Source organism: Stegodyphus dumicola, chromosome 8, assembly GCF_044657685.1.
Source record: "Stegodyphus dumicola isolate Sdum_Otavi_A_Nest chromosome 8, ASM4465768v1".
Classification (NCBI taxonomy): Eukaryota; Metazoa; Arthropoda; class Arachnida; order Araneae; family Eresidae; genus Stegodyphus; species Stegodyphus dumicola.
This window is the reverse complement of record NC_140775.1, coordinates 89,379,327-89,392,946: the sequence shown is the minus strand read 5'-3', so window position 1 is coordinate 89,392,946 and position 13,620 is coordinate 89,379,327.

Sequence of the window (13,620 nt, the reverse complement as noted above, 5' to 3'; positions counted from 1 at the left end):
AAGACGCGAATATAGTATCAAAGTTCTATCCTCAAGTTAAGAAGCACGATCAGAATTACTAAATATCTTGAATGCCGGTAACATTGAACATTTAATCCACAAACATAAAAAAACAGTTAAGATAGTTATTCGTGCTATATAGTTAAAGTAGGTATCCATGGTAAACGGCTATACTGATAAAAGCTCCCAAAGGAAGAAATCGTCACAGCTGTCGCTAATCTAGGGCACTTAATTCACAAAGTAACCCAACTTACACAAACAGATATAAAGAGCTTCTTCAAAGAAAGAAATATAGAAAGAGAAAAAAATGTAAAAACAGAGAAATGCATCATTAAAAATACTGTAGCACAGTATCATAACTCTCAAAAATTTAACCTCTGGTCAGAAAACTTTTATGTTACAATTAAGTGCCTTAAATGTGCCGGTAAGCAGAAATAGACCCGTGTCCTCAATAAAGGTAGATTAGAAAAATCAAAATAGGGCAACTGTTTGGGCTCCTCATCTGCGTTCACATCGTGAATGTTCGAAATTTCCAAAAAATAAAAATACTTCCCGAAATTTTCAAAGGAAAATGCACCTAAGGAAAACCCACACAACCCTATAGAACAACAGATATCCAATGATGAAAATCCATCTCCATGGTCCACCTGCTACTGACCTTTTAAATTACATTAATTTTGTACGTAAATACTACGTAGATACGCTAAACCAAAATTGACCCCAAACACCAACAGTTCAAGTCCCAGCAAACAGACTGACTGTACGGATGGTTTCATGGCTTTTCCCATGTAAAACGTGGATATGAGCTAGTTTCCCTTAAAAAGACATTCACGGGGAATCCCAGCCTTTCCCTGTAATGCCTAAGAAGGAGCATGGGGAAAAAAAAAAAAAAAAAAAAAAAAAAAAAAGTTTTTCGTTACTTGAATTAATACTACTCCTTAGAGAAACTGATGACTTTTTGGCAAGGAAAATCTCCCTAGAATCATCAATAAGCTAAGTTTCCCTCAACTTAGAATAGCAGAAAGTAAGTTCAAGCTCTTCATAAACCCCACTCTCTTGTTTAAATTAGCTTATTTATTCAGAACTTTCCCTTTTGCAATTTAGCTATCTCTTAACAATTTGTCTGGCATCTTATAAAAAAGTTCATAAGAATATGTAGTATTTTGAAGTTCTAGGAAGACTTGAAAAGAATCTTTTTTCCCCTTTCACCAACCAAGACCTAGTCTTACAAATTCACATTTCTCCACCAATCAGCTTCTTGATAACAACTTGTAGACTTGCTCCTAACTTCTTGAATTATTTCTTCAAGCATGCTGTATATTTTCCTCTCGAAATATGATCACGAGTTACATTGGGGTAGGGATTTGCCCAGGAAGCCGAAACTGAGCGTATCGTTCAGTCAAACACGAATGCAACATAATAAAGTCTGATGTGTACATCACATGACTTCCTTGTACGTAATATTAAATTATGCGCATTTTTTCCTGCATTTCATTTAAACTTATTTCCTTCAATTTCAATTAGAGATATATTTATCATTCAATTAATTCAGTTCTCACTTCGTGACAAAGCAAAAATATATAAAACCTCAAAATTTTTTTATTAAAAATGGAAAAATATAAACCATAAATACAGTTTAAATAATTTAAAAAACAACTTTTACAATTAAAATTAGAGTTTCTACAAAAAAGCAAGCAATTAGGCCAGCGGGCAAGAAGGCAGATTTTTCGGTGCACAAACCTGAAAGTTTGCTTTTGGTCTCACTCGGCAAAAAGACACTGAAGGCGTAGAAACGGATTTAATTTGTTCCACAAACGATCGGGGCAGTATGCTGAGTCAATATATGGGATAATTTAATAACATAAATGTTAATTCCAGAATAGAATAAGCATGATTTAATTTTCAATAATAAAAGAAGACATTACCTTTGTTGTTGCGAAGCTTAGTTTTTCTAGATTGGCAACAAATTCACTATTCTGCTAAGTTTCAAATATAAACAAATATGGCTCCTATCATAAACAAAAATTAGGCCTAGCCGCACAACAACTTTTAACACTTTGACTGCCAAGCCAAAATTGAAAATGTTCACCACGGGGCCAAACTTTTTTTTTTTTTTTTTTTTGTGTAATTTGTATTTTTTTCAACATAAAACTATATATAAAAACAATATTTTTCAATCTGACTCATTTTGTAACACATGGGGAGATTTTCATCCTGGCTACCAAAAATGATAGCCAAAGCACACCACGAAAGTTAGTGTAAATTCTTCCATGCGTGGCCATGGCTATCTTATTTGATAGCCAGCTAAATTCGTCATTTATCAATAAACTTTTTTATTTAGATTTATGTTTCTGTAGTAGAATATCTTAAATTCAAACATATGAAAGAATGAGCTTAAAAGATTATAGTTTCAGGTTTTTTTATTATTTTATTTATATGATTTTATTTCTATTATTTTGTTTAGGTTAGAATTATTTGAATTTTTATTACAATGAGCAAGAGAAAGTTAACTTTGGAAGAAATTGAAGCTGCGGCTATGAGATGTTATGATTCATGGGATGATGAAGACTTTTATTTATTTGATTCTGACGCGGATCCTGCATATTCCCCTGAAAGCTCATCTGACGAAACTGATATGGACGATGATATTGATAATGTTATTGAAGACGTTATTCAAGCTGTGGTATCTGATGAAGAATTTGAGGATTTGACAGACCTACCCGACAGTTATGACCAGGAGAATAATATAATCACCACCGATGGATGGACAGAATATGTGGGCAGACAAAAAGTGTTTGAGTTTATCGGAAAGCATGGTTTGCAATCAGACATTTCACAACAAAGCACACCATTGGATATATTTTTACTACTTGTTGATGAAGAGATCATTAACCACATTGTTGTTGAAACAAACAGATATGCAGGGCAAATTATTTCATCACAACCAAAATTGAAGCATTCCAGGATAAATCGGTGGAATGAAGCAAATCATGAAGAAATGAAAAAATTCTTAGGATTGATGATGTGGATGGGTTTGGTACCACTGGGTCGTTTGGAAGACTATTGGTCACAAAATGGAGTCTACAACATGACAATTCCACGTGCGATAATGTCACGAAATCGTTTTCAGATATTACTAACTATCCTTCATTTTGATAACAATGAAACGAGCGATACCAGTAACAGGCTGCGAAAAATACAGCACCTAGTTGACATGCTACAACAAAAGTTCAAAGCCCTATTTTACCCGGGAGAAGATTTCGTTATAGATGAAACTCTTGTTCCATGGAGAGGGAGCCTAATTTTCAGGCAATATATTCCAAATAAATCCCATCGTTGTGGAGTCAAACTGTTCAAGCTGTGTTCAGTTGATGGATATACATGGGGTCTTAAAGTCTATACTGGAAAGTCTGCATCTGGAGAGCGTGAAACCGGATTAGCAAAAAGTGTGTGTTTGGAACTAGCGGAATTACTTCTCAATCAAGGCAGAACTCTCTATATAGACAATTTTTATACTAGTTATGATTTGGCAAAGTGTTTGCTAGATAAAAAAACGCATGTTGTTGGAACACTAAGAGCAAATAAAAGAGATATCCCAAAGGAAGTCCTCCAAGCAAACTTAAAGAAAGGAGAAATGATTTCCAGAGAAGAGGAGAATGGCATTGTTGTGTTAAAATGGAAGGACACCCGTGATGTTCGGATATTGAGCACAAAACATGCACCTATATTTGTTCCAGTTGCACCTAGGAAAAAACGAGCATTGCAAATGGAGAAAGGGAAAAATACAAATCAACATGCTGCAACTACTTCAACAAGCCAAAGCCTTCTACAAAGCATGCCATCAACCAGCGCAAATCAATTTGCAGTCATACCCTCAACCAACTTATTATCTGAACAACCATCTACCAGCACAAAAACAAATAGACAATATCGAAGGGCTTTAGAAAAACCTGAAGCCATATTGGCATACAATAAAGGCAAAGCTGGCATAAATTTGTCAGATCAGATGGGGGCTTATGCCACAACACTAAGGAAAGGTGTTAAGTGGTACAGAAAACTAGGATTAGAATTGTTGTTAGGCGTTGCAGTAGTTAACGCATGGGTTGTATATCGACATGTAACAAAATCCAAAATGAAAATTTGTAAATTTAGAGAGAGATTAGTTTTCCAGTTGCTCGGTATGGCTATAGATCCTGATCGTAATGAGCAAACAAGTAAAAAAACGCACCACCTGATTGATAGGATCCATGAAAATGGTAAAAAGGTACGACGTAAATGACATATATGCTATATCAATATTTCTAAGACAGAGGGTCGTGAACAAGCCAGAAAAAAAGCAAAGCTAATTTCCACATACAGTGACAATTGTCCTGACCAGCCTCAAATGTGTCGTAATTGCTTCAATGCTAAACACTGAATGTAACTTTATCCTGAAATAAAGGCAATAACATGATGTATTTATATTCTTTTTACTTTCACAAATTGCAAATATATGTATTTATCATATATTTTATATATATTTATCACATACTCTCTCTCTATTTATATATATGCCCTTTTTTGTTGCAAGTTCCAAATATTTAATTTTTCATAAAACTTAGCTCATAAAATCGTCACATATACCAATTTGCGCAAACCACGTATACCTAACACATCGTAGGGCGCCCAACAATCAAGCTCCAATACGATTTTCCTGTAACTGATAACATATTTGATAGCCATGGCCTGAAGTGTTGAAACACCATGGCTATCATATCGGATAGCCAGTGTCTCAACAGAAATATCACTGGATATCACATATGATAGCCATGGCAGTCAAAGTGTTAAATTGTTGAATATTCTATAATTATTGCATGCAGGTTAACTATAGGCATAAAAACCTTAACCGGAAGTAGAACAGCATACTAATTCAACCAGTTTTAAAGCATAAAATGCGCAATTTGCCAACATATAAGAATAAAAAACTGAACCCACTGAGCCGAGTAACAGAATGGGTATACATATATTTATATTGTGCAACCGATAAGGGAGGTGCACAACTACATATTACAGCAATCCTACATACAAAATTTCCCCGTTCTGAGGCTACTCGTTTTTGAGTTAGGCGAGATACGTGCGTAAGCATGTACAGACGCCCTGAAAAAAAGTGTCCTTAGAATTCATTTTCAATCAGTTTTATAATTTTTTGGGGAAAAAGAGTCCTTTATTCTGTCCTTACATACAGATGTTAAGCAAAATCAGCGTTAAATTGCGTTCGATTTCGTTAAAAATGAATATTTTCGTTGAAATACGGGGTCTGGGTCATAATCCCGACAGCCGAAATCCCGACAAGCCAGAATCCCGACTGTCCAAAACCCCGACAGGGCCGAAATCCCGACAACCCAAAGTCCCGACACGGTCAAAATCCCGACAAGCCAGAATCCCGAGTGTCCAGAATCCCGACAGGGTCGAAATCCCGACTGTCCAAAATCCCGACAAGTTAATATCTAAATACAAACACTCAATTTAGCTTAATAAAATACAATTTTTAACTAACTATTACATATTACTAATTAAAAGTTTAAATCAAAAAATCATAAAAATTATGTCATTACTTAAATAATTTTTAACAAATTGAAATGACCGTTAAAATTTGAAATGAAGATTTATAAAATTCTTTTTATTAAGAAAAAGAAAACATCACTTACACATGCAAAAGACATATTTACAGTGACACATTGTGAGCAATAGCACGAAGATGTTCCATCACAGGTCGATTATCACGATCGTCCGCAATAGTCATAATTCTCCTTTCTCTGTCATCATCTACCTTCCTACGTTTTGGTTGTTGTTCTCCGCGAAAAATGCATTCAACTTGGTATTCCACATGCTCCTGTTCTTTTTGAAATCCTTCTATGATGTTATAAACGCCAACATGGCCCGTCCAATTAAGGTTTCCCATCTTCTGTGCCAATCCTCGACAGCATTTTGAGTGCGCGGAGCATTTATAGCTGCCTTTTCTAGATCACTAATGATTCTAGATGGCCTCAGTTCAATATTATTTTCTTCAGCGAAATCAACTAAATCTTGGAATAATCTTTTGTAATTTTCTTCAGATTTGCTAGTCATCAAAGCATATACTAGTTGCAGCTGTGGAAGTATGTTGAGGGGTCATTAGGCCTTATTGGGATTTCGCCCGTGTCGGTATTTTGACCCTGTCGGGATATTGGACAATCGGGATTTCGACCCTGTCGGGATTTTGGTTTGTCGGGATTTCGACCCTGTCGGGATTTTGGCTTGTCGGGATTCCGTATGTCGGGATTCTGGCTTGTCGGGATTTCGGCTGTCGGGATTATGTCCGGATACCTGAAATACGTTACCTTGAATTTTTCGTGATTGCAATACTTCCTTTACTTCGTGCAAGGAAGTAAAAGGGGAGATACAGTAAGACCCCGCTTAACGCGGGGGATACGTTCCATCAAAGTAGAGCGTAATGCGAAACAGCGCTAAACGAGGCTATCTTTACATGTAAATATTGGGGTTAGGGGAAGATGGCTAGGAAATTGGTTAGGTATTAAATTTAAAAAGTATGTTTTTTTAATAAAAATAAAACCAAACATTTATTTCTTAAAGCCCAAATTAATACCACATTATTATTTCTTGCAAAAATAAAAACAAAATATAAATAACAAAACGAATATTCTTAAAAAAACAAATAAAATTCTAAGTCAGTCATATTTAGTTAGCCTTCCGCGTTTTCAGTGTTCTGCCTTTTTGTGACAAAAGCATCTAATGTTGTTTGCCTTTTTCTTTTGCGTTGTTCTCTTAAAAGTTCTTCATAAACGGATAGAACATCTCTAACACCACGCCTTACTTTTGAGCTCCTGTCAAAATTCGGATCATTTTCAATGAATTGATCCATTATTTCAGTTATGGTAGACAAACTCCTTTTTACAAACGCCATCGAAAGTTCTTTTTGCTCTTCTTCTGGATCACTGCTGTCAACATTTTTGTTTTCTTCTTGTTCAGTTAATTCCTTGAGCTCATCATTGAAAGACTAGCCGCTGCTTCTTGAATTATTTCTTCGACATCTTCCACATTTACCCCTTCAAAATATGTCTGTACAATACCGCACCAAACAAGAAATACAAGTACACTCTTTCGGATATGTATTTGAAACCTATTGCTGCATAATATTTCGGAGAATCCCCGTATGCTGCGAGCGATTTCGTGGAATCCCCGGGTTGAAATAAAAGAGCGCTAAACCGAAACAGCGCTAAACGAAACAGCGTTAAGCGGGGTCTTACTGTATTTGAAAGCAAAAGAGTTTTCCGACACAAGTGAATCGGCAGTTTTTTTATTTGGGAATGAAAATCACTTTGATTATAAATTGATAAATTGTAGTATTATTGGAGATAAATTAGAATGAGTAGTTATGCACTTCCTTGAAAAACTTCCATAATGCTTAACACCTATCCAAAAAAAAAAAAAAAAAAAAAAAAAAAAATAAATAAATAAATAAATAAAAAATAAAATAAAATAAAGGGGGGGGGAGAGAAGGAGAGAAAAAAGGAAAGTTAAATTTTCGTGGCTGAAATTTTTTCTCTCCCTCAAAAACCTTCCCTCGTTTTAGTAAGTGCTGAACTGAAACATTCCGAGACAATTTTTGGCAAATATTGTGTTGCCATCTGGCGATTACTATTACATTTATTTTTATATTAACCGCCTTTGTCTGGCTTTTAAATGTACCGGGAAAATGCCTAAAGGAAACACCAAACATTAAATTTAAAAACTGCACAGAATTTTACTCTGCGGAACAGCTTTATAAAAAAAAAAAAAAAAAAAAAAAAAAAAAAAAAAACTCAAAAAAATCTGAAAAGATTTTAAATTACGTCCAAAGGGGCGTTTTTTTAACGTTTTGAGTGTTACCTTTATTTATTAAATATCATGTTCTTTGCACTTAAACCATAAAATTCAGTTCAAGAGCAATATCGCAAAATAATGTTAAATTTTAAGCATATCTTTAGAATTTCCGATATACACAGTCTCGCGAGCTGGAGATAAAAGTATTTTTTTTCTATATAACGTTGCCATTTCTCGCTTTTAAAGCATTGAGTTTGTAAATCAAAAATTCGTTAAAGTTTTACAAAATATAAAATCTATAATAAAACAAATTCCAAATTTGGGATTTCAGATGCCCATATTCGCAGTAGGATTTCGTCATTCAAAATTCGATGGCTCTATGTACCATTGTTTTATCACAATGCGAGAAATAGACAATCATTTATGCATATTTTTCATTATTTAATTTCTTCAAATATAATGCAGGACTCTAACATTTTGTGGCAACAGTTTGAAAAGTGAACCGACGTTTATGAGTCCGACGCAAAATCGCAAAACGAAAACAATAGTCCTTCAGGGACAAAGCCCCTTTGGACTAAAAAAAAAAAAAATCAATAGAAATATATTACAAATAAAAAATTACAATGAAATAAGCAATATCCCTTAATACAAATGTTAATTACCCTAATAAATAAATTAACCAATTTCCCGTTGCTTTCTCTCGACAAACGTCCACTATCCAAGATAATTTAATTTAATTTAATTTATAATTTAAAAACTGCACAGAATTATTGCCCTCATTTTTCCGAGTGGCAACAGTGCTGATATCAGCAACAGTAATATATCAGCAACAATGGCTGCATGCCATTGTTGCTGATATAATGAGAGAGAACTATCGATTTAATGCGGCTTCATGAAAAACATATATTAAAAAATTTCATTTGAATTTTGAAAAAAATCGCTGCAAGGTGCACGGGCTCTTGTCTAAATGCACCTATGTACCAAATTTCGTAGCCCTGGGTCTTTAGCTTACCCGCAGCACGAACGAAAGACACTCACAGACATACTCTTCCTTTTATATATATATATATATATATATTTCTTCTGTTTAGTGAAACTTGAATAGGTATAAATGACGTTATGATTTAGTTGCAATAATGAAATGAAGTTCATGAGTACATGGATGTAAGAATAGGTTATCTCAATATTTGGAACCATCGACTTCTTTCTACCTCCATGAAAAAATATGCTGACTTTATCTTGGCGACTCTAATATTTAGTGCTTTGATTTCTATTTTGCGCGACAGATGGCGCTGCAGTTGTGTCCTTTATTATACCTTATTTTATTTTGTTTATTTAGGTGATATTTTTTGCTAAATGCTGGAGAATGCTTTTGCAACTGGAAGTAGAGACACATATTGAAATTATTTAAAATGTTATTTAGCAAAATAAGCCCGTTTTTAGGGCGTCAAATAAACCGTGCCTCACAGATAGGCACTTAAGGACTCAGGAAAAGGAAGCACCCTGAAAATTGCCCATTACCAGTTTTACTATGGGATATATCGTGCAGCTAAGCTAACATCAAAAGAGAAGGAATGGGGGGGGGGAAGCTACAAATTTTCGTACAAGTTGACAGTTCCAAGGGGCTATAGCAAAGCCATCTTGATAGAAGGCCGAAGCTAACGTTTGGTGACGTCACAGCTAAGGGCAATCAGCCAAATTGATATTGAGTCAGGGCGCTTTCTTTTTCCCGGTAGTATATGAGAAAAAATATATTCTTCTCTTCCTATAAGCAATATTTAAAAACAAATACCTGAAGAATGGATTACTAATCTTTTACACTTAGACAACGGGACTGCATCTTAGGGGAGTTTCTCAAATAATATTTTTGCTTGCTAATCAATAACATGCTTTACAATACTATATCTTTTGCTACATACCATTATATGCAGTTTAACAGCATTAAACACTGCAAACTCAAATAGTTTTAAACTAAAATTAAAATGAATATCATTAAAAATTTTTAACCACGGTGTGACTAGCATTCAAAACTAAATATTTTCTCTTATTTCCAAGCAATACAAGAAATAATGTTTTTGCTGCCTCATATAAAAAACCGTACTCAGAAATTCAAGAGCTGGGAATATTAATATTCCCCGTTAAGTCAAAAGGATTGGCATTCAAGAGAGAGTTATGCATTTCTTAGATATAAGATTTATCAATATTTAGATTTAATTGTTAAAGCATAATTTTAAGATAAAATATATTACTTTTAAATTAATCTGGGAACACAGCGATATAAATGCATTCCATTTCTTCATTATTTGATTTACACATAGATTTTGACATATTGATTCTTTTTTCATTTGTTATGCATAGACACATATAGAAAGATGTTCAATGTAAAAATTTGCAACAATTAAAAAATACTCATTTTCATAACCAAACATCTGTGTCATAAATTTAAATACCCACCGAAATGTCTTCAAGAAGATACCCCAAATTATTAATATTAAATTAATGTATTAATAAGGATTGATTTTTCAATTTCTGGGATTTTGTTTGTTTTTTAAAACGATCATTGTCATAAACAATTTGAATAATTGGTTTATTGAACAAAAGGAAACCTTACAGTGCTACAACAGTCTTTTCATCAAAATATTTAACTGCAGTAGAAACATTTTGCATTTCTAAAGAGATTGAATATAATACTTTTTTTCGAAAGTGCTTGAGCTATTTGTATAGAATGGTGCTGCTCTATGATATATAATTTTTTTTCAAATGGAATAGACTTGCATAATACAGCTTATTATCTGTATCATTAAAAGATGGTTTGATTAGTTTCAGTTTGGTTCAACGTATTATTCTTTATACATTTCAGTAAATAAACTAAATCAAATAGTAAAAAAAAAAAAATTTCACAAATAAAATTCATTTTCAATAACAGACACCATATGACCATAGCATAGCATTTATAGTTAACATAGTTGTTGTCGGAAATTATAGAAACAATCTCGAAGCCACAATCATGAAAAAATTTTAACACTGTAATGTCTGAATTTTTTAAAATGAAAATGTACAAGAGAAATTTATTGGATTGTTATAATATTTAATATGAGTGTTACGGCATATGTAATAAATATGATTAGAACATGAATAAAAATGGGGGCAGGGAATCTCTTTATCATAAAAGTGTTTGTTTTGTAACACGAACTAACTTTTAAGAAGTACAGGTCAAACAGAATTAATTAAAGTAAAACATCAAACAAACATAAAGTGAGATAGAAAATAAACTTAACTTTCGATACATCTTGCTAAAAGTTAAATTTACTATAGTAAATGTTATATAACTTCTAGCTTAATCGTACGCTCTGTTTACACTCATAGTGTCTGAAGATGGCTTTAGTACTATAGCCTTCGCTCGTGACGTCACATCAGGGAAGAACCCCTTTGGATTCGGCCTTCTCCCATCAAGATGGCCTTCGCTATAGGGACTTGCTCCAAAATGCAGAGTATTCGATTGGAGCACAACCCTTTTATACGCTTAGAGCCTCTAAAAGTCTTAATATGGCCCTACATAAAGCCAACATCAGTCTATGGATAACTTTTATCTAATTTTAAATAGTAAAATTCTCTTTTTTTACAGCATCTGTTCATTGCTGAAATCTCGAAACTAAACATAAAATAAATAAAAAAATAAATAACAAAAGAAAACCAAACTTCTCGAGTTTTTTATTTTTAGATAGCTGGGATTGCTACAAATAAGAGAAAGCAAAATACGTTGTTGCATATCTGTCAACAGATTACTGCCCTTATACAACAGTTACAGAGATAAAACCATCAAAGGTAAAATTCATGTAAAATGGTAAATCTCTGTTTAATGAAAATGAACAATGGCTTTAAAACATAAAGATGATATTACTTATAGATAAAGAACTACTAATTTTGCTAATCATATCTTGTTCGTAAAAGAGAACAAAATGTCACGAGAAGAACTGTGCAAGATGTAATTTCTTTTTTCTGAAGGATTTTTCATACTTTTATTAAATTCTACTAATATTGACAAATGCTCCAAATTTTATGATTCCTTATTATCTCTCAAAAATTTATCAAATGAAGTTATTTAACTCAATAATTTAAGATTTCGAGTTAAATCATGCATTATTATATATATATACATATTAAAATACAGTTATAATTTTTTTATTTAAGCCAAAGTTCAAAATAATTAGGTCGCTTAAAGCACTTATATCACGATGCATACAAAACAATACTATAGAAAATTTTACATTTTTATATAATTGTTTATACGATTTTTAATGAAAGAAAATTACGTATTTTCCATAGCATAATCTATAAAATTTTTAAGTCCTCCGACAGATATGCGAATGCCCTTGTGATAAACAGTTAATCAATTTTTCAACGTAGAGACCCCCAAGATACGAACTCAGTATTTATTAGAATGAATAGAAATTAAAACATCGACAAAAATTAATTGAAAATTATAACACTATGACAAACAAATTTACATTTATAATTATAGAATGTAATAAAGTTCAATAAGAAACTGATCTGTCTGCTCGTATTTCTATTTACGATCAACACATACCGTAATCATTCAGAACTCATAAGAACATTTGCAGAAAAACTAAAGGACATACAGTATTTAAAATTAAAATGAATTTCGACTTTCAGATTAAATAAACTGTAACACCTGGTTCAAAATCAGGATCATCTAGAATCATCCTCTGCAGCTGAGTAATTCTAAATCAGAAGAAATATTTTAAAACTTTAAAGATAATTTGTGTTTATTTTTGTCTGATTGGTATATCTTCGCTTACAGTTGTAACTAAACTTCACTGCAACATATTGTGAAAAAGAGAATATCTGTTTTAATTACCCTCATTAATACTACATGACATTATTTACGCCATTAATTAGATCAAAACAAATTCAACGAAGAATTTTAGCATGTCTTCTAACTATCTGAAAATAGTTAAGCTCGTGCAATGTATAAAATTCAGTGCACTAACTTTATTGACAATTTTTTTTAACAGCCAGAAAATTACATTCTTATAGTTCTCTCGCTACTGATCTCCGTCACTTCACAGGTATAATTTTGAGGCTTTATACTCTTTTATTAGAACATTAATCCCTTCCCCCACCACAGTCATACATAAACTTCGAGGAAAATTTGCGAGACTATATCTTCCAAAAACAAGAAAAATGGAATTTTAGATGTAAGGCGATGATTTGTTTCATTACAATATGTTACATTCTGATTTTCCTTAAAAATTTTTAAATCTTCATTTACAGTTTATCATTTTACGCAATGAATTTATTCAGTGGCTTACAAGTCTTAAAATCAACAGAAGCGATTTGCAACTAATCTTTTCTTCGTGCTTTATCACATTCTTTAGAATTTCTATTAAAGCAAAGTCTACTCAAAATTTGTAAACTACTATATTATATTACGTTACTTTACGCTGCTATGTATACATCGTCTTCTTGCCTTGTAAACTTTTGAAATTGTGCGAAATAAAATATATTTATCATCCACGCGCTATGCTCATAACCAGCTCTAAAGTATTGCCATTCGGCAAAATGTATTCCTTTTAACTTCCGAATTTAATTAATCTGTAACTGCTTAAAAAATTGAGCAGTTTAAAAGCAATAATTGCATTTCGTAAAATTTCATTCCTTTTTAAAAAAAAATAATACAGATGTTATAGGTATAACGTAAAATACATCGTTTCAACTAATAAAAGATATTTCTGACGCCATACTTAAAAATGTAAA